At 41.5% G+C, this 22464-nt stretch overlaps 1 protein-coding gene across 2 annotated transcripts in view; it reads left to right on the top strand.

Moving 5' to 3' along the window:
• The first annotated feature begins 473 nt into the window (after positions 1 to 473).
• PLEKHM3 (pleckstrin homology domain containing M3) overlaps positions 474 to 22464 on the top strand; it is a 226327-nt gene continuing 204336 nt past the window's right edge. For both annotated transcript variants that reach the window (XM_055573295.1, XM_055573296.1), the window contains exon 1: positions 474 to 629. The gene's annotated coding sequence lies outside the window, so the exon portion shown is untranslated. The remainder of the gene's footprint in view (positions 630 to 22464) is intronic.

The raw sequence follows: 22464 nt of genomic DNA, 5'->3' as shown, positions 1-22464 counted from the left end.
TGTGAATCTGAATGGGGGTTGAAGACCTCTCAAAACCATCCTGTTCCAACCTGCAGGCTACAACATGAGAGGGCAATGAAAATTGACTTTCATCGCAGCTCCAAATCGGAAATGCTAAGCAACCTCTGGGTTCTAATAGTCCTATTTTCAGAAATAAGTTATTTCTCAAATTCTCTTAACCAAGGGAGCTGCTAAAAACTAGTCCCAGGTTTGTTCCAAATAAAAATTTCGCATTGCAAACATCCATTTGGGCGTTGAGAAAAGCAGAGAGGAGAATAAGGCACATAGCACTGTTTCAAGAAGTGTGTGATGAAGACTGTGAGAAAACAAAGAGGTAAGAAGGCCAGGAGGGTGCAGTTGGGCCATGCCGGGCGCTGGGTCCCTAGGGCAGGGAAGACGAGTCCTTGCGGCCTGGAACCTTGTGTGTCGGAGTCTCGCTTCCCGAGCTGCTGGAAGGAAGCATTTAAGTGTGGGACCGCAAGAAGCGCTTGTAAACAGAGAGCCGGGCCGGAGTGGTAGCTGGCCAAATGGGCTGTCACCGTGAGGAGGGCGGGCTGCCGAAACCTAGCCCCAGCCTGGAGTAGGTTGCAGGCCTTGCAGGTGAAGGGAGAGAAGCAGTCGGTGGCCAGGTGAGCGTCTGTCTGCTTTTTTGCTGCCTGGCTGGCCACTGGGGGAAGGGTGTGGGGATGACAGTATTGTAAATATCCGAGAAGCTCCCTAGGGTAGCGGTGATTTTGCTATTTCTTCCGTCCTCTGATTTTTATTTCATCCTGAAAATTGCACAATAATGCAGTGGATAATAGATGAGAGGAGATTATATGATGCATTGTCTATTTATTTTTATGAATCAGGTGTATAATTAGAAAGCAGTTGAAATAGCTGATCCTGTTCTGTGCGTTTTTTTTTTTTTTAGTCCTCCCCTCCACCCCTCCCTACCCCTCCTGGGTCCTAGAAACGAGGCCTCAGCAGAGCTTTTAATTCACATCTAACTAGGGCTCCCAGATTACAACGATTGTTCCTTCTGTTGACCTTGATCATTTTTAATATATAGTAAATGCCACTGTGTGACTGATGACAAGCATGATTTGGTCTTCTATAAAAGGATTACTAAGCTAAAAGGTTGAGATTTGGAAATTTTGGGCCCACTCCTCAAATAAAGTAAGTTAGTACTGAGATATACAAATGAATGACAAATAAAGACTGATCTAGATTTATAGCTTGCAAAGCAAAACAGATTTGAATTTACCAGGTTAAACCAAGATTGAGTTATGCTGTTGTAAACTTATTTGGAAGTTTTCTCTCTTCTTGGAAAAGATAAATATCTAGGCTTTTTTTTCCTGTAATATATTAATTTCAGTTGTCATAGTCAATTGCAATTTGTATTCATTCATAAGATACTTTGGCACACCTTAATATACAAGGCAATTTTTGTTTCATTAGCTTCAAAAAAAATGCTTTAACCAAAACTGGGCTGAAATCAGTAGACATGTAGTCTTTCTGAGTCATATAGTCTAACTTTTAGTTACTAGAAGAATATTAGAGTAAATTGCACATAAAAGAGTGTTTTAAAGTCATGCACATCAAGGAAATAATATTAATGACTGACGACTTTGCCTTTACAGTGAGTATTTTCACAATGTAATGGTTCATAGCAAGAACTATAAAGCCATTCTGGGTTTGAATTCCTGCTTGGTCACTTCCTATTGTGTAACCTTGAGCAGTTTATTTGTTGTGTTTCTTAATCTTTGGTATGGGAATGACAGTACTGATCTTATAGGGTTATTATGAGGATTAAATGAGTTAATATTTTTAAGGTTCTTAGAACAGCACATATAGAAACTGCAGTATACATGCTTGTTAATAAATACATAAGGATATAGTAATGTTAAAAGTAAATGGTGATTGCCAGGAGCTAGGGGAGGGTTGAAATGAACAGTTGTTAAATGGGTATGGTTTCAGTTTTGCAGAATGAAGAGTTCTAGAGATTAGTTGCACAACAAGGTAAATGTACTTAACAGTAAGGAACTGTACCCTTAAAAATAGTTAGGATAGTAACTATCATATTGTAACTTTTCCCGAAATTAAATCTTTTAAAAACAGCAGTGTTAGCAAAGTTATATACAGCAGTCATCCCTCGATACACAAGGGGACTTAGTTCCAAGACCTCTCAGATACCAAAATTCAAGAATTCTCAAGACCTTTATATAAAATGGTGTATGTAGTGCCTTGCACTTAACCTACACACATCCTCTGGTGTAATTTAAATCATTTTTAGATTACCTATGAAAATGTTAGTCACTCAGTTGTGTCTAACTCTGTGATCTCATGGACTGTAGCCCCAGACTTCTTGGTACTATAAGATTACTGGTAGTACCTAATATAATGTATATTCTATGTAAATAGCTGTAATTTCAATGAAAATGCTATGTAAATAGTTGCCTTTTTCTTTTTTTAAGTTGCTAAGTCATATATTACTCTTTGTTACCCCATAGACTGTAACCCACCAGGCTCCTCTGTCCATGGGATTTCTCAGGCAAGAATACTGGAGTGGGTTGCCATTTCCTTCTCCAGGGGGTCTTCCTGACCCAGGGATCAAACCTGCGTCTCCTGTATTAGCCGGCAGATTCTTTACCACTGAGCCATTAGGGAATCTGCAGATAGTTGCCTGGTGTCCAGCAAATTCAAGTTTTGCTTCTGGAACTTTCTGAAGTTCTTTTCCCCCCAGATATTTTCAATCTGTGATTGGTTGAATTTGCGAATGTGGAAGCCAAGGGTATGGAGGCCACTGTGTTCAGAATCTTTATTAGCACTTAGCAGGCCCTGTCTGGAGAAGGCAATGGCAACCCACTCCAGTACTCTTGCCAGGAAAATGCCATGGACGGAGGAGCCTGGTAGACTGCAGTCCATGAGGTCGTTAAGAGTCGGACACGACTGAGCGACTTCATTTTCACTTTTCACTTTCATGCATTGGAGAAGGAAATGGCAACCCACTCCAGTGTTCTTGCCTGGAGAATCCCAGGGATGGGGGAGCCTGGTGGGCTGCTGTCTATGGGGTCACACAGAGTTGGACACCACTGAAGCAACTTAGCAGCAGCAGCAGCAGCAGCAGGCCCTGTCCACAGCTGTCTTTGCTATTGTGAAAATGCACCTTCTGGTAGTCATCAGTAAGATTCACTTATTGGTAAATTCATGCAATTAAGACATCATAAAGAGAACAAACAAATATTAGAAGCAATACCTAAGACGCTGTGGCCCACACAATTCTGAAAATGCCCCTCCCCCGGGATTGCATGCTCTAATCCCTTGAACCTGTTGCAATGATGAAGTGTCACTTCCTTGATCATATTATGTTACATGGTACTGCTGCTAAGTCGCTTCAGTTGTGTCCGACTCTGTGCGACCCCATAGACAGCAGCCCATTAGGCTCCTCTGTTCCTGGGATTCTCCAGGCAAGAATACTGGAGTGGGTTGCCATTTCCTTCTCCAATGCATGAAAGTAAAAAGTAAAAGTGAAGTTGCTCAGTCGTGTCCCACTCTTAGCGACCCCATGAACTGCAGCCTACCAGGCTTCTCTGTCCTTGGATTTTCCAGGCAAGAGTACTGGAGTGGGGTGCCATTGCCTTCTCCAGTTACATGGCACAGTTGAATATAAAATAGGAGAATGAGCTGGTGGGCCAAATCTAATCAAAAAGAAGTGAAGTCGCTCAGTCCTGTCTGACTCTTTTCGACCCTGTGGACTGTAGCCTACCAGGTTCCTCTGTCCATGGGATTTCCCAGGCAAGAATAACGGAGTGGGTTGCCATTGCCTTCTCCCGGGATCTTCTTGACCCAGGGATCGAACCTGGGTCTCCTGCATTGTAGGCAGACTCTTTACCGTCTGAGCCACCAGGGAAGTCAAATCTAATCAAAGTGAAAGTGAAGTCGCTCAGTCGTGTCCAACTCTTTGCGACCCAGTGGACTGTAGCCCACCAGGCTCCTCCATCCATGGGATTCTCCAGGCACGAATACTGGAGTGGGTTGCCCTAATCAAAGGGGCCTGTAAAAGAGGAGCGCTTTCTCAGGCTAGGGAAATCCGAGCGATCTGAAGACCGAGAAGGACTGAACATGCTGTTGCTGTATTGAAGACGGAGGGAATGCTTGAGAAGGAGTGGGGGCGGCCTTGAGAAAAGCAGGAGACCTGGAATTGCTGAGGGTGACCTGGCGTGGAAATGGGGACCTCAAACTGAGGGCCAGCAAATGAATGAGCTCGGAACTAGATTCTTTACCAGAGCCGTTGGTTAGGAACATAGCCTGGCCAGCGCATTGATTTCAGCCTTGTGAAGGAGAGCCTGAGCTGAGAACCCAGCCAGCCCCACCCAGACTCTGACCTTCAGAATTGTGAGGAAATGGGTGTTGTGTTAAGGTTCTAAGTTTGTGGGAATTTGTTACACCACAATAGAAGACCATAAAGACAGGAACAGACTATCCATAGAAGAGAAAACTAAGTGGCTAATAGTAATATGAAAGTGAATTCTCAAATAAAAATGAAAAAAAGAAAGAAAATGCTTTCTCTTTCCATTAATTAAATAAATGAAATTGAAACAACAGCAGGAAACTGTTTTCCCAGCTTTCAAATTTACATACATTTTAAAAAATTCTAGCTCTTCACATCAATTTATGTGCAGTAGAGCAAACACTCTCAGGTGCTGTGAGGGGTACATAGATATTAAACCTTTCTGAAAAATTTGTTGGCTTACTGTTTGAAAAATCTCACTAATGTGTCTACTCCTCCTCAGTCCAGTAGTTCCACTTCTAGCAGTCTGTCCAAGGGAACTTATAAGAAATATTTAAAAAGTTAACATTCACAAGTGCTTAATATAGCTTTGGTTAGAAAAGTCAGGTATTGACAATAGTCTCAATGCCCAACAGGAGGGGAACAGTTTGAATTAATTATGGTATTGTCAAAAGATATGGTGTTATATAGACTTTAAAAAGGATATTTATGAAGGGTTTTAACAGTATGGAAATGTATTTACCAATTTTTGGTAAATAGGAGGAGATCGGTTAGAGAAATATATGTGTAGTAAGTGAAAAGTGTTAGTTGCTCAGCTGTGTCCAACTTTTTGTGACCCTGTGGACTGAAGCCTTCCAGGCTCCTCGTCCATGGGGTTCTCCAGGCAAGAATACTGGAGTGGGTAGCCATTCCCTTCTCTAGGGGTTCTTCCCGACCCAGGGATCTGAGTCTCCTACATTGCAGGCAAATTCTTTACCATTTGAGCCACCAGGGAAGACCATAATAACTCTCAACTATGTTTAAAAAAGCAGAAAATATACCTACATAAGGAAAGAGGCTGAAAGGGCCAAAATGGAGCAGCACTTTTTTTTCCCCATTGGAGGATGACTAGGCATAGTTTATTTCCCCTTGAACATTTTTATGTATTTTCAAAACATTTAACAGTAAGTATATAGTAGTTGTTTATAACCATAATAGTTAACAAATATTATTTTAAATGCTGTTAAAAACTCTATGCTATGGGGTATACAATGAATCTAAGACATTGTCCAGTCAAATAATGGAGAAAATAAAAATTCATAAATGACTAAAATATGTGTGAGAAAGTGATGTTTTAAAGAAAGACAATGAGATAGGAAATGATAATTACGGTTGAGAAGGTTGACAACAAAGTAGGATAACTTATTTGTCAATACGGATAATCAGTGTAAGTGTTATGGTAGGAGGATGGATGCGTATCATACTGAAATAATAGAATAAGGAAGCTCGTGGTTGAGTTTCCTTAAGTCTTTGTTTTCTCATAGATGGATGGATTTTAGGCTTTGGGCCATAGACTCAGGTTAATTATACAAGTGGAAAACAAAGAACTATGATGGATATATAGTCATTAGCGAAAAAAAAAAACAAAAAACCCTTGCATGTTACTCCTAGGAAAACCAAACTAGGCTGGTAACATCTGCATTAAAAACCATACAAAGCTAATACTTACTGAATATTTATCAAGTACTTAACATACTCTATTCCAGTTTAATCTTGTGTGCAGCTTTCCCATGATACTTGAAGTCAAGTCATACATTTACATATTTAAGAAGCAGGCAGGTTGCAGGGTACTATTTTAATTACTGGTTTCAGAAAACCTGATTTTACTAGAAACCTGAAAAGGTTAGACCATTTGGGTAGCATGTTTAGGATTCTCTGTCTACAGACACTTTCCAGGAGCCCCAGACCACTGCTGCTCCTCCTCCTTTTCCTACTATTCCTTTGATAGTTTGATATGCCCTCTCCTCCACATCTGTAGGAAAGTACTGAAGCTGTCTCTTGCCCCACTGGCTGTTAGCCAAATGCTGATTTTCTTCATGGGGCATGTTTACCCTTTAAAAGAAATCGTGTGGAGGAATATCTAACAAGGAATTGCTTTTTTTCTTTTAGAGTGGATTTAGTATTCGGTTCTTAAGTAGCTGAACTGTATTCTAGCTTGGAGTTTCTGGTGCAAGCTAAATAATTCAGAGAACTGGGTACTGAGTGAGAGTGTGGTAAGAATAACCACCAGCAGTGAATTCCATGCCTATGTTTGCTCTGCTTCATTGGCTACTGTAGGTTTTACCAGACAGCAATAAAAGCCCACATCATTCACCTTCATATTGACAGTAGGGTAAGAAGTTTATTTGGTCCATGAGTGTAGTTAATGTTAGTGGCAACATGAGTTATGAGCAAAAAACCAAAGTCAAAATATAGAGGCCACTGTGATGTCAGGCATGCTATTTTTCACTAACATTTTGTTTGTTTTTCATACACTCATTAACTGTCAATTTGAGTTTTGTGTTTTAAATTTGATTCCCTGATCATATGTCACATTTATGAGTATGGAAGAGATTATTCACCTAGTTACCATGATTAGTGTAACCAATTTATAATTCAATGCAAACTGAAGCTGCCTTTGTCTGTATTGTCCATTTTACCTGTGGACATATATCTAACTGCAAAATTGCTAAATATCCATTTTACCCCATAGTCTACAGATGTGATTATAGATTTTCATAGAACAAGGAACGTGTATTATAGGTTAGAAAACATTGGAAATGTAACCAACAGTTTTTATGCTCCAGGAAATTAGCTAAATGATCTTTTCTCATAAACTTTTCCAGAACAACTTCTCTTCCACCCTCAGGGATTCATTGGTTTGTTAATTAGACAAGTAAGAATTGAGCACTTGTTTTATACCTTGACACATACCTCTTATACTTGGAGCCAGAGATACAGTCTTGAAGGAAATAGGCACAATCTTGCCTTCGTGAAGGTTGCCGTCTAGTAGGGGAGACAGACAAGTAAACAGGCTATTTTTACAGAGTGAAAAGCATTATAATTGAGGAAATGTGTGTGCTATGGGACCTCACAAGAGGGATGTCCAGAATGGACAAGGGAGGTCAGGGAAGAAGTGGTACCTCAGCAAAGACCTGAAGGCTGAATGAGAACTAGCTAAGTTCTGTGTCTGTGTGTGGGGGGTGGGCGGTATGGGATAAGAGACGATGGAGATTTAAGAGGTAACCCTAGGAGAGTAAGTGGACTGGGGCTCTTATAGGCAGTGTTAAGGAATATTAAGATTTATCCAGAAAATAACAGAGTTTTATCATTATTTTTAGAAAGCCCTCTCTGACTGCAGTGTAGTGAATGGATTAGTCGGAAGGAAAAAATAAAGGGAGGAAACTGGCTGGTGTCTGAACTAAGGTTGTAAAGAAGGAGAGAAAGGGATAAATTTGGCAGATCTCAGAGAAGTAGAATTAATGTGACTTGCTGTTCAGAGTGATTTGTTGGGGAGGGAGCCAGTAGGGTCAAGGATGATGATATTCTTCACTCTATGGAGAATGCCAAGAGGAGGGGCAGGCAGAGGGTTAGGTGAGGAGTTCGGTTTTGTGCATGTTAGGAGTTAGGGGATGTCTGAAAGGCAGTGGCATGTGTGAATCTTGAGCTCAGGAGAACAATACTTCTCATCTCCACGTGGACTTCTACTGAAAGCCACAGGGATGGAGAAGATCACCCAGTGGAAAAGGAACTAAATAAGACGGTTATGAGGAAAATAGAGGAGCACCTACTTTATGATATGGGCATTTTGTTGTTCAGTCACTCAGTTATGTCCAACTCTTTGAGACCCCATGGACTGCGACACACTAGGCTCCCCTGTCCGTCACTATCTGCCAGAGTTTGCTCAGATTCATGTCCATTGAGTTGGTGAGGCTATCTGCCGCCTCCTTTTCCTTTTACCTTTGATCTTTAAACAGCATCAGGGTCTTTTCAAATGAGTTGGCTTTTCACATTAGGTGGCCAAAGTATTGGAGCTTCAGCTTCAGCATCAGTCCTTCTAATGAATATTCAGGGTTGATTTCCTTTTAGGATTGACTGGTTTGATCTCCTTGCTGTCCAAGGGACTCTCAAGAGTCATCTCCAACACCACAGTTCAAAAGCATCAGTTATTTGGTGCTCAGCCTTCTCTATGGTCCAGCTCTACATCCATATATGACTACTGGAAAAACCATAGCTTTGACTGTACAGACCTTTGTCAGCAAAGTGATAAGGGCATAGGAAAGGGAGCTCATACAAGGGACTGAAAGGAGCATACAGAAATAAAGGAGAAGTGCTGGAAGAGACTGTGTTAATGCATTCATGACAGCAATGTAAAGAGTGAGTATTCAATAGTTCAGTACTACTGAGAGGTCAGGCAGTTGTGGAGTGAAAAGTCTCCTGGGTTTGGCAATAAGAAGATTGGTGCTGACCTCTGCCTGTGCAGTTTCACCTGAGGCAGAATCAGAGTGCTTCCACCTGGTGAGAAGTAGAGTCAGAGAGTATTTAAAAAAAAAACAAAAAACCAATTTCCTTAAGAAACTTGGAAGAGGAGAAGTGACAAAGTGTCTGAGCTATACAGGAACTTGGGGGACAACGGGAGATGTTACGTCTTCATTATTTCTTCTTTGAGAAGAAATAGTCCTTTTGAATCACCCTGAATATTGGTGGTGTGATCACTCACCTAGAGCCAGACATTCTGGAATGTGAAGTCAAGTGAGCCTTAGAAAGCATTACTATGAACAAAGCTAGTGGAGGTGATGGAATTCCAGATGAGCTATTTCAAATCCTGAAAGATGATGCTGTGAAAGTGCTACACTCAATATGCAAGCAAATTTGGAAAACTCAGCAGTGGCCACAGGACTGGAAAAGATTGGTTTTCATTTCAAACCCAAAGAAAGGCAATGCCAAAGAATGCTCAAACTACCACACAATTGCACTCATCTCACATGCTAGTAAAGTAATGCTCAAAATTCTCGAAGCCAGGCTTCAGCAGTACGTGAACCATGAACTTCCAGATGTTCAAGCTGGTTTTAGAAAAGACAGAGGAACCAGAGATCAAATTGCCAACATCTGCTGGATCATCAAAAAAGCAAGAGAGTTCCAGAAAAACATCTATTTCTGCTTTATTAACTATGCCAAAGCCTTTAACTGTGTGGATCACAATAAACTGTGGAAAATTCTTCAAGAGATGGGAATATCAGACCACCTGACCTGCCTCTTGAGAAACCTATATGCAGGTCAGGAAGCAACAGTTAGAACTGGACATGGAACAACAGACTGGTTCCAAATAGGAAAAGGAGTACGTCAAGGCTGCGTATTGTCACCCTGCTTATTTAACTTCTATGCAGAATACATCATGAGAAACACTGGGCTGGAAGAAGCACAAGCTGGAGTCAAGATTGCCGGGAGAAATATCAATAACCTCAGATATGCAGATGATACCACCCTTTTGGCAGAAAGTGAAGAGAAACTAAAAAGCCTTTTGATGAAAGTGAAAGTGGAGAGTGAAAAAGTTGACTTAAAGCTCAACATTCAGAAAACGAAGATCATGGCATCTGGTCCCATCACTTCATGGGAAATAGAAGGGGAAACAGTGGAAGCAGTGTCAGACTTTATCTTTTTGGGCTCCAAAATCACTGCAGATGGTGACTGCAGCCATGAAATTAAAAGACGCTTACTCCTTGGAAGGAAAGTTATGACCAACCTAGACAGCATATTCAAAAGCAGAGACATTCCTTTGCCAACAAAGGTCTGTCTAGTCAAGGCTATGGTTTTTCCTGTGGTCATGTATGGATGTGAGAGTTGGACTGTGAAGAAGGCTGAGTGCCGAAGAATTGATGCTTTTGAACTGTGGTGTTGGAGAAGACTTGAGAGTCCCTTGGATAGCAAGGAGATCCAACCAGTCCATTCTGAAGGAGATCAGCCCTGGGATTTCTTTGGAAGGAATGATGCTAAAGCTGAAACTCCAGTACTTTGGGCACCTCATGCGAAGAGTTGCCTCACTGGAAAAGACTCTCATGCTGGGAGGGATTGGGGGGCAGGAGGAGAAGGAGACGACAGAGGATGAGATGGCTGGTTGGCATCACTGATTCGATGGAAGTGAGTTTGAGTGAACTCTGGGAGTTGGTGATGGACAGGGAGGCCTGGCATGCTGTGATTCATGGGGTCGCAAAGAGTCGGACATGACAGAGCGACTGAACTGAACTGAACTGAATCTTGTCCTAGTGAATCCTTCTACTCTAAGACCACCAGAAAGTACAGAAACTAATGATGCCTGAATAGTGCAGGAGGAACCCTTGAGTAAATTAAAACCTTATCTCAGAGCTTCCAAAACTGATTGCTGTCACCACTCTCTCCACTAGTTTGTTGGTTTGTAATGGGAGGAGATCAAAGAGACTGTGGTGACCTTTTCCCTGGTACCATCCAGATGACATCTGTCAGTATCCTGTACCCTGCTTTTGAGTTCTCAAAGCACTTACATTATGTCATTTGATTTGCACTCCAAAACAATCTTTGAAGGAGGTAGGACAGGAATCCTTATTTGACCTACATTGAAAGAACTAGAATTCAGGTTCAAATGACTTGACAAGTAGTAGTGGTGCATGGATGCTTCAAACTCAGGTCTTCTCATTCCAGACCTTGTGGTCCAAAAGTGATTACCCTTCGCTAAAAGGTCAGATATTGTATCTGTATTTTCACTGTAGTGGGGTCATATGAAACCTGGGCATGTCATCTTAAGAAACAAGACTGAAAGTTGTGGGTCAACTTTGTTATTTTGTTTGAATCCCATATATACTGGTATTTGTCCCTTTATGTACCTGTCACCCCCCCCCCAAAAAAAAAGTTTAGTTAGTTTTAGTTTATTTGGAAGTGCCTTAATAGCTGAAGCATGTTTAAATTACCTATAGTCACATCTAACTTGAAAATATTCCTTTCAATTCTTTTGACAGAAACACTTATTTGCAGGGTTAGTTTTTTTTTTTTTTTTAAAGCAAACATTTTTACAAGTGTTTCTATTTATTGGCTAAATGAAAAATGATGTCTTTGGTAAACATTAGTGAAAGGTTAGGGCAATTAGGACTATGTAAACATTTTTGAAAGCACTTGTTTGGCCAAAATGGAGTCACAGTTATTATACCCTTGCAGACATTCCAAGCAGTATGTCCAAGGTCACTTCAGAGAATTGAGGTTAGCTAGTTAGAACAGCCTTTTATTCTGTTTGTTCAGGCACCTCTCATCCACCATTCCCTTAGAGAATTTACAGTGACACAGAAATAGTACAGAGGTGATTTTTTTTTTTTTGGTAAATTAAGTATATTTAGCAATTAACTTTTTGAGTTGTGGGATACACAAATAGAAAGATTTAAAAATAATTATTAAAGTTCTTACTGTTTGAAATGAACATTCAAAGTACCTTATGTGTAAAATTCTAGCTGTGTTATCTCAAGGTAATTAGTTTGCTATTGTTCTACTGGCTGGTATGTGCATTTTAGAGGCTGGTTTCCACTCACTTACTGACCATATTAGCTTGGATAAGGTACTACTGCATTTCTTTAAATCTCAAGCCCCTTATCTGTAAAGTGGTAATAATAATAATAGCAGCAGCTCTCCAGTAGGGTTGCTGGGAGGATTTAACAGCATAATGAAGATACAAGGCTTCTCATAATCACTTTAGTAAGTGTTCAATAGTACTTTTTTTCCAGTAGTCATGTGTGGATGTGAGAGTTGAACTATAAAGAAAGCTGAGCACTGAAGAATTGATGCTTTTAAACTGTGGTGTTGGAGAAGACTCCTGAGAATCCTTTGCACTGCAAGGAGATCCAACCAATCCATCCTAAAGGAAATCAGTCCTGAATATTCTTTGGAAGGACTGATGCTGAAGCTGAAGCATCAATACTTTGGCCACCTAATGAGAAGAACTGACTCATTGGAAAAGACCCTGATGCTGGGAAAGATTGAAGGCAAGAGGAGAAGGGGATGACAGAGGATGAGATGGTTGGATGGCATCACCGACACCATGGACATGAGTTTAAGTAAATTCCAGGAGTTGGTGATAGACAGGGAGGCCTGACATGCTGCAGTCCATGGGGTTACAAAGAGTCGGACATGACTGAGTGACTGAACTGAAACTGAACTGAAGTGCTCAGTAAATGTTACAACGACTTAAATCTTGGTCTTGGCATAGGAGCTGTAAGAACTCTATATAGTTTTTTAAACTTTTGGTTAAATACACCCTTCCACATTTAAAGTATGTCCATCTACACTGAAGGAGTCCTCTTCAGGGCATTTTTGAAGACTTTAGTAGTAGTCATTTCCGATGCTGGGGAACTATTTGAATCCCAACTACCGTAAGCTTATCATCCTAATGTCAGATCAAAACAGTCAGAGAAATAGGCCAATCAGAGCTCCAGAATTCAGCTTCAGAGGGTTTTGGCATTGCAGACTTGTTTCGTAAAAGTCCATTTCATACCAATGATAATAGTCTATGCATGTGTGCATGCTCAGTCATGTCTGACTCTTTGTGACCCCATGGACTGTAGCCCGCCAGGCTCTTCTGTCCATGGGATTCTCCAAGCAAGAATACTGGAGTGGGTTGCCATGCTCTCCTCCAGGGCATCTTCCCAACCCAGGGATCAAACCCAGATCTCTTGTGTCGGCAGGTGAATTCTTTACTACTGAGCCACCTGGGAAGCCCAATGGTCCATAATAAGAGAAATTTAAACCAAGATTTAGAGATGAAAATGTAGTTTTTAGTGTTCTTCCTTTTCATACTTTGTAAACTTTTCCTCTGTCTATATGATGGACAGAGAATTTTTTGGTCTATGTGTTGTACTTAGTAAAATAGCAAAGACTTTTCTTATTTTTACCTTGCCTTGTCCTTATCTTTGAGGGTCAAAGACAATGTTTTGTCTGCTTTTGGCAGCCTCATTTGTTTCCTGAGAGAATTGGTAAGAGGCTGCTAGGTAGCCAACCAAGGTCATTGTCAAAAATCGAGTCCAAAAGGGAGGGAGAAGTTGTGGAAGCAGCCCATCATCACTGGGTACCTCCATCCTTTCAAATAAGAAGTGAGTCACCCTCTGCTTAGACCTTATTGTGGGTCTGGTACTCTCTGGGTGCCATTTAACAAAGATCTGGGCTCATATTTAAGCAGGTTCAAGTGTACCGAGGAAAGAAAAAAAAATCAGATAATTACTTCTCATGTACATTCACCCTAAATGCCCAGAGGAACCAGTTCTGTGAATACGTGCTCACATATAAGCTGGTTGTTGCTTTAAAGGTTAAAGTGGTGAGTATTCTCCCTTCTGCTAATCAGCTGTGGTGACCTAAGAAATTAAGTCAACAGGAAGTGAGGCATGGATTCATTTCTCATGACATCTCAGCCACCCAGCAGAGGCTTCTCTTGGCCAGGGATGTTCCCATGGGTCGTATAGACTTGGGCAGCTTGTGAGGAAGCACTCTGCATGTATGCCTCCCATTTGTGCAGTGGTGAGTTCGCGTTGAGCTCACCCTTTGGTGGGATCTTTCAAGATATTCCGGTAAGTTGACAGCTTCATGCCAGAAGCAGCATCATTTCTAGAGCAGGTCTGATTAGTTTTGTTTGTACATTTGTTTCCTTTGTCTTTGGTTTCTTTTAGCTGAAGTCATCTCTGTATACATGTTATTATGTGATTTAATTGTGTTTTGTCACTTAAGACCTTTTATTGTCCCTTGATTTGTGATGATTCTTATTTATGTTCTTGTGACACCTTTTGTATACTTCCGTTAGAGTGCTTTTTATACTTGGTTTTGTTGTGTTTCCCCACAAGCTTTTTGAGGGCAGAAGCTGTGTTTTATGACCATAGTATCATCTAACATAGTGTTTGGATACTTGGTCCATCCTCTGTGAGTGCTTGTTGAGTATAAATGTTTGTGTGTTTAGGAATCTACTAGCTTCTAATAGGAATGGTAATTGTTTTAGATTTTACAAAAATTTCACATATATTATCTGCATTTGTGCATTACAACTCTCTAATGGAGAGATGCTTTGAGGGATCCAGGCATTGGCAGGATTTCAACTTTGCAGATAAGAAGGGCCAAGAAGTCCTGAGTCAGCCTGACTTACTGGAGGTCATTCAGCTTAGAAGGCAGTGCTGAGCCATCAGCCCTCTCCTGGTGTCAGCAATGTGTGTTCTTCCTGTTGCTACACCTCTGTTCCATCAAACAGACTCAAAACTGGGTGGCTCATGGATTGAATTCAACTTACTTAGTCCTTGTTTATGGTCCTTCTAGCATTAGGGGCCCTGAGTGATTTAAGGTGATTTAAAAGGTAGTTGAACTTGTACTCAGTAATTAGACAGGGATTACAGGAACTTCTTTTTCTTTCCCATGGGGCCTTCAACTGACAATAGGTGAGGTATTTTGGTCTCTTTCATCATCCCTAAAAAATAATCCTGCTTCTCTACTTACCTCTCTTTGTTGTGCTTACGACAAAATTTTATCAAGAAGCTTATCAAGTGATTTATAAACCACGCACTAAACCATACACATGAAGACAGTTACTCTCAATGAAGTCAAATAGTTGTTTGAGCTGATGACATCTTTAAATCTACAGAGGCTAATCTAGAAAGCTACTTCCCTAGCTTTTAGGGTGTCTTGCACAGCTGGGTCTCAGTGATATCCTTGGCGGGCCGTTGCCTTCGTCGTGGAGGTTTCGTGCCAGCTGGTTTAGCTGAGACGGTGCCCCCACGTTGCAGTTGTTCAGTGGCTAAGTCATGTTCGTCTCTTTGCGACCCCGTGGACTGCAGCAGCCCAGGCGCCTCTGTCATCCACTGTCCCTTGGAGTTTGTTCAAAGTCATGTCCATTAAGTTGGTGATGCCATCCAGCCATCTCATCCCCCTTGTACTAGTCAATGATTCCTTGCTGCAGTTGGAGGCTGACTCTAGTGCATATGGTTTTTATGATGGAACTTGTCACTTTCTTCACCTCAGTCCTAGGATGAAGATAATTTGAGTGGTTCCTTTGTATGTTTTTTTAATCACTATTTCCTGCCATGTTGGTAAAGGGAAATGAAAAACATTGAGTCTGCATTTTTAGACACTTAAGTAACTGAAGTTTGTGTCTGTTTTGTTGCTAAAACCAGGACATTTTGGTTTTATGAAAATGGGCTTCTGAATCAGAAGCCTTAGCTTTCCAATCCAGTGGTTGACATTGGGGCATAATAACGTTACTGCCTTCAAGAACAGAGCAGTTGGAAATTTGAGATGCCATACTTACATTTCGTTTGCTTTCTGGGAAAATACCTTGGGGTGTCACATGTCTCAATGATTTTTGCAAGTGATAAACAATAATCACAGAGATGGACTGGAAAATGCTTTAGGTTGATTGCCTGAGGGTATTTCAAAGGGAACGTGTCCTTCCTGGTATTAGAAAGAGCTTGAGCTCTAAATCACTGGGAAATTTGACCAGCTGAACTATGAATTTGGAGTGGTTCTCAGAGTAATTCCTAAGTGTTGCATAGGTGCTTTTGTTTTCATAAAATGTCTGAATGAGGTCTCTGCTACCTGACCTTTGCCATGTTATTTTTAAACCCCGTTTTAATAGCTTGGAAGCTTTTTCTAACCAAGAAAAAAATGTAAAAGCTCAAGTCAGTGTTTTGGAAATCATGTCAGATTTTACTTAGATGAGCTTATGAATTAAAATATATTTTTGCCAGAAAACCAGAGTGCTGTTTATATGTATAGATGTCAGTACTTTGAAAACAGACTTCATGTAGTTGTTCATTCAGCCAGTATTTACTGAGCACCCACTGTGTACTGGGCTTCTGAGGTGGCGTAGTGGTAAAGAATCCGCTGGCCAAGCAGGAGACATGGGTTCAATCCCTGGGTCGGCAAGATACCCTGGAGTAGGAAATGGCAACCCACTCTAGTATTCTTGCCTGGAAAGTCCCATGAGCAGAGGAGTGCGGCAGGCTATAGTACATGGGCTGCAAAGAGTCAGACACGACTGAGTGACTGAACCCCGCCCCCCTCCCCGCCCCCAACAGACACACACATACACGTTGTGTATTAGCCATAGTGTTAGGTCCATTGAGGGTTATAAACATGCAATGGGGTAGAATTGCTGTTCTCAAGTTGCTGTATGTCCAGTAGGGTAGGCGTGTGACTGCAGGAATCTTGGTATCTTTGCACCTCAGATTCCTCATCTGTAAAAATGGGAATAATGGTACCACTTTAAACATGGTGAAGCTTACACATATAAAGTACTAAGCAATGTACTTGGCACAAAATATGCTTTTGATAGTTTATCACCTCATTTCAGAAAGAACAGGCACTGTGCAATGTAAGCTGTGGGCGTGGTACCAAAGACGTTCTGTAGATGGTTGAAGAAAGAGCAGACCGTTTTAGGGTCAGGAATAAAAGAAAGCTTGTGAAAGAGGTGCCAATTGAGCTTGAAGAGTGGATGGAATTTCAGTAGGTAGAGGTGGGAGATGATACCTCCGAGAAAATTGTAAGCAAAGTGTTCGAGTTGGGAAAGCCTAAAATTTGAGCAGTAGTATTCCAGTTTGGAGGAAAAGAATGTCTTACGAAAGCGAAGTGGAAAGTTGGAGAGCAAGCTAGTCCCAGACTAAAAGGCCTAGATTAGAGAGTTGTGCCATCATCAGCGGGAGCTGTACTGAAGGGTTGTATTTGCTTCTGTCTCGCCAGTAACTTAGACGGCACACAGCCCATAGTGAGCAGTCAGCAAATAACCATTGAGTGAATCACTGAGTTGGCTTGAGACAAGTTGAACTTCATTTGGCCAGAGGATAAGTCAGGTAAAAATGTCTTACAACCTGAGCAGTACATGTGGCCATGATCAGAGAAGAGAGTTGAGGTGAGGAGACCAGTAAGGAAAGGCAGAAGATGGAACCAAGAAGGGGAGGGTAGAAGAAGGAGGGAAACAGAGACCTCGGTGCCTGTGAATCCTGAGGAGGAAAGGTTTGAGGAGGGGCTGGTTGACAGGCTCAGGGCAGGTCAGGGCTTTGCAGTGAGGGAGCTAGTGGTGGTGTAGTGAGGAGGTCCCTGGACTCAGTGGAAGAGAGTTCAGTCAACAGGGGCCTGGTGCCAGGCTATAGGTCTTGCTGGACACAGCACACTCGGGCAGGTTTTTTTCTTTTCAAGGTTAGTTGTTTATTGGTATTTGATTTTTGAGCATATATCTAAACAGATCATATGCCCAAACTGTATATATAATCTTATTTCAATTAAATAGTCAGTTCAGTTCAGTCACTCAGTCATGTCCGGCTCTTTGCAACCACATGAATTGCAGCACACCAGGCCTCTCTGTCCATCACCAACTCCCAGAGTTCACTCAGACTCATGTCCATTGAGTCAGTGATGCCATCCAGCCATCTCATCCTTTGTTGTCCCCTTCTCCTCCTGCCCCCCAATCCCTCCCAGCATGAGAGTCTTTTCCAGTGAGTCAACTCTTCGCATGAGGTGGCCAAAGTACTGGAGTTTCAGCTTTAGCATCATTCCTTCCAAAGAAATCCCTTGGCTGATCTCCTTCAGAATGGACTGGTTGGATCTCCTTGCAGTCCAAGGGACTCTCAAGAGTCTTCTCCAACACCACAGTTCAAAAGCACAATTCTTCAGCGCTCAGCTTTCTTCACAGTCCAACTCTCACATCCATACATGACCACTGGAAAAACCATAGCCTTGACTAGACGAACCTTTGTTGGCAAAGTAATGTTTCTGTTTCTCAGTATGCTGTCTATGTTGGTCATAACTTTTCTTCCAAGGAATAAGCGTCTTTTAATTTCATGGCTGCAATCACCATCTGCAGTGATTTTGGAGCCCCCCAAAATAAAGTCTGACACTGTTTCCACTGTTTCCCCATCTATTTGCCATGAAGTGATGGGACCAGATGCCATGATCTTCGTTTTCTGAATGTTGAGCTTTAAGCCAACTTTTTCACTCTCCACTTTCACTTTCATCAAGAGGCTTTTTAGTTCCTCTTCACTTTCTGCGATAAGGATGGTGTCATCTGCATATCTGAGGTTATTGATATTTCTCGCAGCAGTCTTGATTCCAGCTTGTGCTTCTTCCAGTCCAGCGTTTCTCATGATGTACTCTGCATGTAAGTTAAATAAACAGGGTGACAATATACAGCCTTGACGTACTCCTTTTCCTATTTGGAACCAGTCTGTTGTTTGATGTCCAGTTAGATTTTAAAAAAACCCTGTTTTCTCTGAGTTCTGAGGTCATGACTGATTTTTGTTTCTTTTGCACACCTGTCAGTATTTTCCAGGGTTTTTATGAGTGTTTATTACCTTCAGAACTGGGAAAAACACTATAAAATTATATTTTTAAATGGTATGTTCCTTATGTATTGCCCATCAATACACTTCTCATTTATTGAAACTTAGATAAATGTAGCCATTTAATTCCATCTGTGTTTCTACCTGTCCTTGTCCCCTGAAAGACCTCTGAACTCTTCTTCTTCTGAGGTCCACACCAGCACCATTTCCTTATCTGCTGCTCCTGGCTTGCCTGTGCTCCATCAACATGCTCACATTACATGTCTTTATAACAGAGCTTAACCTCTTGTAGCCTGATCGCCCGGAAACATCCTTACTAGGGTCAGATCCTTTTGTGGTGGAGCCTTTACATTATGTAACTTGCAGGAGATTTCCGATCAGCTGTGGCCTTAACCAAAGTGAAGACCATGTGAGAGCCACATGTGCTGATCATTCTTATAATCGCCCTTGTTTCTCATATTTGAGGATGAATTGGCAGAAACTGTTTATCCAGGGTGTCTTTAGCATTGCATTTTTCTTCATAGTCCAGCTGCTTCTAAAACTACGTGCCCCAGCCTCTTGAGCACTCATTACATTCTGAATACAAGCCATTTAGTCAAGTGGGAGGAAGTCCTCATTTTTACCATCCAACTTGGGAGATGTGGCCTGTCTGTGTGGGCCAGACTGGTATTATTACTCATATCTGCTTCTGCCTCTGTGTGGGAGGACTGCTGTATTCATCCTGCTAATTAGCCTTGCCTAATGAGCATGTAAACGGCAGATTTCCTTGTTAGGAAATAGCAGTATACTGATACCACATCCTGTTACATTGGGATGCCTGCATGGGATTCTTGGGTTGAGTGTTTATGACCACACTTGACAAATGGACCTCAGTCTCTCAACCTGTCATGCTGGGGAAATAGCGCTTTACAGAAAGAGTATTCTTTATAAAAATAAGATAAAATGTCTGTAGATCATTGAGTTGGCTGAAATGCAGGATGCTATAAATAGTTGGTTGCTGATGTTGCTGTTGCTGGGCTGACATGTCTTTCCCAGGAGAGACCAGGAGCACATGGCTGTTTGGGTGAGGTCTGGTGGAGGGCTCCATAATTATACAGCTGTTTACATTTTTTAAAAAAAGTGTGTTGAAATCGAAACAGCTACCTAGAGAATGATCCACACGTGAAGCAGTTTGATATTAGCAATGTTACTGGATGCAGGTAACTGAGTAAGGCGCCCAGGAGTATAAACAGTTTGCCGGAGGCCACCCAGCACATGTGTGGTTGAACCAGATTTAGAACTCAGTTCTGCTTAGCTCCTGATTTCCAGTTTTATGTAGAAGCAAATCAGACTGCACTGCCACGGTGGTTTCACTCAGTTCACTTTGTCAGAGGAAAGTACTCTCCCTACTTTGATCTGTCTGAATGTGTTATTTTTAATTAATCTCAAAACCAGATGAGGCAAGCTAGTAAGAGGTGTTCACTTATAGAGACTAAACTTGGCATTAGACCCTTGTATAGTGAATTTGAGGACTATACATCCTAGGGAAAAGAAAAATTCCAAGGGGAGAAAAGTTGGAACATGGAGCACCGAAGGTTGAAGACATAGAGATTATATAAGAGGGTCAATAAGACATCATGTGCCAGCTGTCAAGTACTTGGAATGTAGAGTGGGATCAAGAGAGGACTGTTGAGCATTCAGTACGTTGTGGCAAACCCAGGGTGTTCTGAGAGCCTGAGCAATTTGGAACGTTGCCCAGCTTGGGCCAAAGCATGGAGAAATAAAACAGCAAGGTGAGTGTTAGCTGGGAACAACAAAATAAAGAGGTAGATGGGTCATGAAGGGCCATGAACGTCCTGTAAAGGAATAACAATGTGTTCATGCAACATGCATCTATTTAGTGCTTTGTGTGTGTGTGTCAGGTATTTCTCTAATGTACTTGGGATACATGAGTGAACAAAATAAGTATCAATTCCTGCCCTTGAGGAGCTTTCACTTTAATGAGGAGGGAGAAACACTAGATATTAAATAATTATTCAATTGAGTGGTACAGTAGAGGATGGTAGATGTAAAAAGGTTGCAGCCATGTGATCATGGTTAATGTAAGCAGTAGTGAGTCATGTTGATGGTATCTACTCTTCCTATGATATGATGAGAATAGCACCTTACCTCTCTGGTTTTTCTCCCCAAAACATACAACCCTAATCTCATCACAAGAAAACCATCAACCAAATCTCAGTTGAAGGATAGCCTGTGAAATACCTGACCAGTACTCCTCGAAACTGTCGAAGTCATCAGAAACAAGTAAAGCCCGAGAAGCTGTCACAGCCAAGAGAAGGCTAAAGAGACTTGACAACTAAATGCCATGTCTTACCCTGATTAGGATCCTGGAACAGGAAAAAGATATCAGGGAAAATTGAGGAAATCTGAACAAAGTGTGAACTTTAGTTAACAATGATATATTAATATTGGTTCATTAATTGTGATAAACATACCATATTAATGCAAGATGTTACATGGAGGACATGGGGTGTGGGGTATATGCAAACTCATTGTACTGTTTTTGCAATAATTATGTAAATCTCAAAATGTTCTAAAATTTAAAATTTACTAAAAAACCCCCACAGAGTAAAGAAGATCAGAAGTCCAGGGTAGAGACACATGTTGTAATTTAAAATAGGATGGTCAGGGCAGGCCTCATTGAGAAGGTGACATGAACAGTCACTTAAAAAGAGAGTTGACCATGTTGGTATGGAACAGGGGCGAGGAACGGGTCAGCCAGTGCAAAGACCCTGAGAGGAGAAGATGTCTGCAAGTCAGAGAACCAGCAGGGAGGCCAGTGTGTGTGTGTGTGTGTGTGTGTGTTTTGAAGGGTGGGGGGTGGGGTTCGGAGAGTGAGGACTTTTAGGCTGTTACCAGGAGATAGTGAAGGACAGGGAAGCCTGATGTGCTGCAGTCCATGGGGTCACAAAGAGTTGGACATGACTGAGCGACTGGACAACGGCAACATTCACATACTGTGTGCTGGGAACCATGCCATGGGTTGTCCTGTTTAATTCCCTCAGCTGTTGATATTTTAGGAGAGTTAAAGTTAAATTTAAAGTTAATTTATGTTAACTTGCTGATTTTGCAAATGTGAAGATTGAGATTAGGAAGATGAGGTAATTTACCGGAGTCCCATTGCTGGTAACTGAAGCAGCTGCAGCCCCTTTCTTCGTACTGAGACCCATAGTTGTCACTCCTGACGTCAGCCTCCTCTCCTCAGGGGGCTGGACTAGATCTCCTAGGCCAGGAATTAGAGCTTCTGAACCGCAGCCCACTAGAAAAGGTGGCCCTCTGCTTGTTTTTAAGTCATGGTTAAAAAAAAACAAACATAAAGTTTACCATTGTAATCATTTTAAGGTCAATAGTATTTATATTCATATTGCTGTGAAACACATCTCTAGAACTTTTCATCTTGCAAATCTTAAACTCTATACCCATTAAACAACAACTCCCTTTTACCTCCTTCCCTAGCCCCTGGTAACCCCCATTCTACCTATTAATTTCCATGAATATGATACACAGATGACACCATCCTTATGGCAGAAAGCTAAGAAGAACTAAAGAGCCTCTTGATGAAAGTGAAAGAGGAGAGTGAAAAAGTTGGCTTAAAGCTCAACATTCAGAAAACGAAGATCATGGCATCTGGTCCCATCACTTCATGGGAAATAGATGGGGAAACAGTGGAGACAGTGACAGACTTTATTTTTTTAGGCTCCAAAATCACTGCAGATGGTGACTGCAGCCGTGAAATTAAAAGATGCTTGCTCCTTGGAAGAAAAGCTATGACCAACCTAGACAGCATATTAAATAGCAGAGACATTACTTTGCCAA

The sequence above is a fragment of the Bubalus kerabau genome, chromosome 3 (assembly GCF_029407905.1).
Source record: "Bubalus kerabau isolate K-KA32 ecotype Philippines breed swamp buffalo chromosome 3, PCC_UOA_SB_1v2, whole genome shotgun sequence".
NCBI lineage: Eukaryota > Metazoa > Chordata > Mammalia > Artiodactyla > Bovidae > Bubalus > Bubalus kerabau.
The sequence above is the reverse complement of the archived record's forward strand: the minus strand, read 5'-3'. Positions and strand labels throughout refer to the sequence as shown.